General features: G+C 45.9%; 1 pseudogene; it reads right to left on the bottom strand.

The window, feature by feature from the left end:
• Positions 1–2,650: 2,650 nt before the first annotated feature.
• Positions 2,651–5,733, bottom strand: LOC103740654 (annotated as a pseudogene).
• Between the last annotated feature and the right edge of the window lie 1,084 nt (positions 5,734–6,817).

Genomic DNA, 6,817 nt, shown 5'->3' with positions numbered 1-6,817 from the left:
ATTCTCCTGAGATAGATGAGTTGGCTCTTAAAGCTTGTGATGACATTTCTCCATTTATAAAACAAAACAGGGGGAGATGTTGGGGAGCCCTGCTGTTAAGGTTGGCTCCTTTCTCAGCAGGGGCTTCCTGCTTGACTTACCTGGAAAGTGCTGCCAAACACGGATGCTTGGCCTCATTTAAAACATGACCTTTGGCATAGTTACCTGGAATAAAAACTATCCCCAGGTTTTTTCTATATGATAATTGGGCATTGGCCAGTAGTCAGATGATAGGATCCTACTGCCACATGTAAATAAAGCATACTATGAGCACCTATCAGCTGAAGCATTGGCTACTGCCTCCACACTATATTTTCCCTAACTCCCACTGAATAAATGGAGCTGTTTCCCTGAATCTGGAGCTGTTTCACTGAGTCTGGAGCTGTTTGTATCACTGAACCTGCCTCCCCGGAAGGGCTTTCTTCATCAGGGCTCACTGGCTGTCCTGACCCTGCTCGTCGCTTCTGCTCCCTTTGTCCTCGTGGACCGGTGACCAATGACCCATGAGGGAAGGGAGAGACCCCACACCCAACTATACAGCTAGACAGATATGTGTCAAGAATCATGCCTCTCCTTTTCAATCACCAGCTATCATCCCCAGGAGGCCTCCCATACCCCAAAGCCCCCCAAACATAAGCGAAGAACTCCTACAGAATTGTTTCCTTCCTTTCTGTGGTAGAACAAGGAATGCTTTCCTCTCAGCACTCAGGAGGTAAAGGTATGAGGAAAAGGAGTTGGAGGCCAGCCTCATCTATATAGCAAGGTGCAGGCCAGGTTGATTTAAAAAAAAGGTGTGTGTGAGGGAGCATTCGGAGGGAGAGCAGAATGCAGGGTTGTAACAAGCTGTGAGGTGGAGCAGTGCTGTTCTGGATCCAGCCCCATCCTGGCTAGACCTGAGAGGATGAGCCACAAAATGAAGAGGATGTGGTCCCTTCCACAGGGAACCCCCTCATCTCTGGGCCCTGCTCAGAGTCACTCCATTATCATAGAGAGCCTGAGCAGCAAGTGGACTGGGGGTCACCTGTGGGAATGGGAGGAAGAAGCTGGTTTCAGTGTCCTCAGAAGAATAGCTTAGAAAGGCTATTCTATCTAGAAAGATAGAAAATACATTCAAATTCCTGGGGCTAGAGAGATGGCCTAGTGGTTAAGAGCACTGGCCGCTCTTACAGAGAACCTGGGTTCTATTCTTATCACCCACATGACAGTTGACAACCATGCCCAAATCCAATTCCAGGGGATCCGCCACCCTCTTCTGATCTCTGAAGTCATTACATAACATGAGAGCACTTACATGAAGGCAATACATATACACAAAAAATTAAAATAATAAAATTTTTAAAAAGAAAAATTTTCTAATTCCTAAGAATATGTTAGGCTGTTGGAACTATCTTAGGCAGAAAACTGCTTTAGCAGTACACAAACATATTTTAACATATTTTGGTGGTGCATACCTTTGATGTTAGCACTCAGAAGCTAGAAGCTGGTGAACATCATTAAGTTTGAGGCCAGCTTTGTCTGCATAGAGAGTTCCAGGCCAGCCAGGGATATATAGTAAGATTACTGAAAACAACAGCAAAAAAGATCTTGTGATTGGTGTGGACTTCTGCCTGATACCTGGCCACTGATTGTAGAAGCAATGCAAGTAAGAGCAGATTCTGCATTCCAGAAATGGCCATTTTAAGGTGATTATGTCTGAAATGCGGCTGTCGGCAGTAACTTCTGCTTAGAGTGCGCTTGTGAAGGGCCCTTTGCAATGATTTGTGAAAGTTGGCAGACAAGCAAAATGACAGTTAAGTATTGTTAGACTACATCTACATTCTTATATTCTCTCTCTCTCTCTCTCTCTCTCTCTCTCTCTCTCTCTCTGTCTCTCTCTGTCTGTGTGTCTGTGTGTAAGAATGACTAATGACACAATGAATGACACACAGCGTTTCTGCCATTGTCATAAATGTCAGAGGACAATGCCAGGAGGCAGCTTTCTCCTCCCACTATGTGGATCCGGGGATCAAATTTGCATTGTGAAGAATGGCACCTTTTAAGCCAGGCTGTCTCTCCTACCCACATTTTTAGTAAACATACGCATCAAGAAGAAAACAAAGAGTGGGACACAAAATTCTTTTATTGCTACCTGATTATACAGACAGAAGGCAAGTGGTATTTCATAGGTACCCAGGCAGGGGAGACAATATCAGAATAACTTCAGTGTATTTTGATGCCCAGAGGTGTTAGACAAGCTCTTTCCATCTCTAAAATCACAGGACACCCCTACTCTGAAATTTGAAACCAGCTTGATGACTGAGGAGGACACCAGGGAGAACACTCAGGTTCCAAGGGTCTGACCATGACCTTAGAGTTACCATGCCGGGGAAAGCACTCAGTGTTCTGTTCTGACAGACACCACCTTGCAAACATCAGCATTGTCTTTCTGACTTCACATTACTCCAGGGTCCAGTTGTTCTCCTTGTTAAGTCCCTGTGATCTGAGCCCTTGGAACACCATTTTGTTTCTAGCCCATTGAGCCTTGAGTGAAGCCATATGATTTTGGTCCCCTTGAGGGCAGATTTTTCCTCAAGCTTTTATTTTTCAGTAACCAATAGCAGCCATTCCCTAATTACCACCAACAGAGACAAAATCTAGTCTCCAGATCATAGACACAGCACTCAGAACACTCATGGTAGACATATGCAGCAAAGGAGACAGTCTTGGGCTACCTTATGACCCTCAGCGCATCCATGAGCTGAGGACAAAGGTGGGCAAATCTTTCTGGGAGCACATCACCCATGTCATCACACCACTCCAGAAGGGCAGGGTATAGCTCCAGGGTCAACCGGCTTAGCTTGGCTGTGTGGTGGAGAAGGTCCTTCAGGATGGCCATGGAGATGTCATAGAGATGTCCTTATCATAGAAATTGATCGTGGTAAGCTGGGAACATTGGCTGAGGGCAGGCAGGCGGGCACTGAGCCGAGAGGCCTGCATCGTGCAGTGCTCCAATTCTAGGACTGCAGAGTCTGAAACACTCTCTAGAAAAACTTGGAGAGTCCCAGGACTTAAATGGAATAATTCAACACCTCTCAGGTTCAGGTGTTTTAGCTGACTGAGGCTCTGACACTATGACAGGGAATTCAAATCTAACTGTGAAACCTGGCAGAAAGGGATGGTGAGCTTCTCTAACAAAGACTTTAGGGACCTAGAGAGAGAAAAAGAGGTTAATTCTGGCAAGTGGTGCTGGAGTGTGGTATGATTTAGAAGTAAAAGGACCCCCTCATGTCTTTGGAGCATTTGACTCTAGAGAGCAACCCCCAGCCTACTGCTTGTTGGAGTCTGCTCATTTGATGTACTGATAGCTTCACTTGATGGCTTGAAACATCTGGGAAGAGGGAACTGGGGAATTTCCTCGATTGGATTGGCATTTGAATGTCTGTGAGTTGGTCCTGGGTTGTTTAAGAAAGCAAGCTTGTGGTACCCTCTCCTCACTCCAAAAAAAAGAAAATGTAATTCAGGCTGAACTCCATGGTCCTGTTGCCATTCCTGCCCTGAGTTCCTGCCCTGGCTTCCCTCAAGGATGAACTGTGACCTGGAAACGTAAGTTGAAACGATCCCTTTCAAATTGGTTTTGATTAGAGTGTTTTACCACAGTAATAGAAAGTAACTAGGAAACTCAAGTCACACCATTCTGGGCTGAGACCTGTCAGCATCACTGTGGGACTGGCTCAGTGCACAGCTCTGCAGCTACCAATATCAAGCAGAGGATCAATGCAGGCCACATTATTCATTCCAGGAGGGCATACACAGGAGGAACAAACCCATGAAAAATCTGGTGAACTCTCATGACATCTCTTACAGTGGTCGCTGACACCCTGCATCCCCAACGGAACCTCTGTCTTCACCCCTGCTCCTCACCCTCAATCCCAGTGACACTCATTACCCAACTTCTCAGCCAATGCCTGGGCTCAAAACACGGACAATTAGAGGCAGACGGGTGCCTGTTCACACAACTGATTGACACAGAATTTACCTGGGGAGTTATTCGGGTCCTCATTCAGAGCCCTTTTCACTTTGCTGTTCACTTCCAACTAGATTAGACCGGACTCCAAGGAGGAAACTACAATCTACCTTCACTAGATCTGGCTGACCCAGCTGGCCTCCTAGCACGGTAGCTCTGTACACATCTCCTACCCCAGTTCAGCCCTCAGTTTCATATAAATGGTCATGTGAGATCTTGTATTCTAATGACTCCATCACTGCTACATCCACACTGAGGGACAGGCATCAGGTGCCCACTACAATCTTTCATGTCAAAGAGAAAGATTTAGTCTAGTCTGCAGACATAGCTTTCTATCTCTACTTACCTGCACAACTATTTCATGTGGGCACTGAGAAAATTGACACCATCCGTATAGAGATGCTCAAGAGAGCTGGGTTTGGAGAACTGAGACATGAACTTGGTGACACATTTCTTCTCTGTGTGTCTGCAAGTATTTACAATGTTGAAGGTATTATTGTCGATCTGTGCGAGAAGGACCGCGCTAAGATTTCTCATCTCCACGAGGTAATAGACTGCAAAATGTACCAGAGTGAACAAATTCCACCCTGTATTTAGTTCCAACTCCGCCATGTACTGTGGCTGGAAAACTGGATAGGTAATACCCAAATCTGTAACTTCAGACAGCACAGCTGTAGGGAACGTCTTCTCTGGTGGGCCCAGTGCAACAATTTTCTTTGGTATTCATTGAGATGAAAAGTGAGGCAAAGGTCAGCCAACACCTTTAAACACCTCCTGGATTTGTATCTAGAAAGTCCTTCCCTGGTTGGTTCTTACTCACAGCCTGTGCTGAGGAGCCATCCTTCATTCCAGCCCACGTGCTCCAGAAGTTGTGATTCACATTCCACAAATCAAGCACTGCAAGTTTCCACCTCCTGAGGGGAAAACAGGTAGAAGACTGAAGAGGTAGGACAGAACCTGACATGCAGTCTGCTTTTATTGCACATGTCAAATGTCAGCTTTTCCCTGAACTGCTTTCTATCTTCTAACCCTTTAGGGTTTTATTTCAGTGTTGAATACCCAGAGCAGGACCTCATGCATACAGGGCTCTGTTCCTGAGCTGCACCTATCTGCAGACCCGTCTTGCTTCCCTCCATTCAATTACTCTTGACTTGGATCTGTTCCCATTTCTCCCACCTGTGGAAGAGGCAGGGTCATTCTCATTACAGAGTGGCTATGTCTGCTCTGAGCTGCCTCCACACCCTACAGTGTTTTCCTATTAGCATTCTAGTGGTTAAGACTTCTGCAATACTACAAGATGATTCCGTCAGAAGACTGATTCACCTTTGACCTCATTCTTCCTGATCCCAGATGTCTCTGCACCATACCCCAGTCTCCCACGTTTTACCATCTCTGGCTTTTGCTCACCTGGGGCAAATCTCATTAATCAGCAGATCCAATCTATCTAGCACAGCCTAAAGGATCTTTAGGTCTAGAATCCTCATCAGAGCTCCAAGAGGAAGACAGGGGAAGGGCCAAGCCTGGACCATTGTCCTCAGGATGTCAGTTTGTGTCCTGGTGAAGGCCTCTTTGAGCAGTGGTGGGAAGAGCGTCTTGGGCAGGTACTCCAGAGCAGAGATGACCAAGGCCTCTTCTGTTAGCAGCTTCTGCTGTGCCAGCTCCAGGAGTGTGGGTGGGGCCTGGCTGCTCATCCTCGTAGATTGTCAGGCAGAAGGATCCTAGGAAAACATCCAGGACAGAACATATTACCTTTTTTCTTTTCTTTCTTAAAAAAAATTTTATTGAATTTTTGTGTAGTTTATATACAAAATCATCCTTATAACCCCTTTGGCACCCTCCCATAGGCCTCCCTCCACTGGAGTTCATATACTCTGTCATTTGTGTTAAAGCCTATCACATAAAGTTAGTGTCCACAGATGTCCCTCAGTACAAGATTATCCCCTGGGATCTAATCAGCTTATCTAGAGTCCCTCCCTTTAAGAAGATCAGCCCTTCCTCACCCAGCAGCAATCAGATACCAATAATTCTTCCACAGTTCTGTGCTGGGTTTTTGTCTGCTTATGTTTGCATGGGACTTGTGCATGCTGACACCATTGCTGTAAGGTTTGTATGAGAAGGGTCCCAGGTATCTGTAGGACTATTTCTGTATGGTTATGTTCCTCCTTCCTGGCTCTTACAATCTTTCCACCCCCTCTTCTGCAATTGTCCCTGAGCCCTGGGGACAGAACATATTTTCAAGCTGAGGCTTAGGAAACCCTTCTTCTCTTCCATCACAGGAACCAACTCTGGGCCCGAGTCACCACTCTAGCATGGTGGAGACCTCAGTTTACTCATACCACTACTACTGGTGGTCTCAAAAGCAACAGCTCCCCTCAATTGCAGCATGAGGAGGCTCTATAAGCATCCACCTGTGCATTGTCAATCCACTTCTAATGAAGCTCCTCAGAATAAAATTCCCATTGTGAAGGGAGCAGCCAGGAGCCACATTCCTTTATAGGCATGGGACACACTTACCTCTCAAGACGCTCAAGAGAAAGCAATGGAAATGTTGCATGCCTAACCCAACTACACTCTGCTTTTGAAGAATTGAACTCGCCTTGCAGAAATTCTAAAGAGCATCTATGAAATGGGTGACATTACTTCTTTCAAAAGTCTTGGAGCCTGGTGTAGGAGTATTGATGTAGATCGTTTTCCATTTTGGAGAATCAGGCAGGAGGTCTATAAAGCCATGCCTGCCTCTACACAACTAGGCATTGTTTCAAATGGGAAAACAGA

The sequence above is a fragment of the Nannospalax galili genome, unplaced genomic scaffold (genome assembly GCF_000622305.1).
Source record: "Nannospalax galili isolate Female #2095 unplaced genomic scaffold, S.galili_v1.0 scaffold2201, whole genome shotgun sequence".
Classification (NCBI taxonomy): Eukaryota; Metazoa; Chordata; class Mammalia; order Rodentia; family Spalacidae; genus Nannospalax; species Nannospalax galili.
This window is presented reverse-complemented; position numbering and strand designations above follow the sequence as displayed.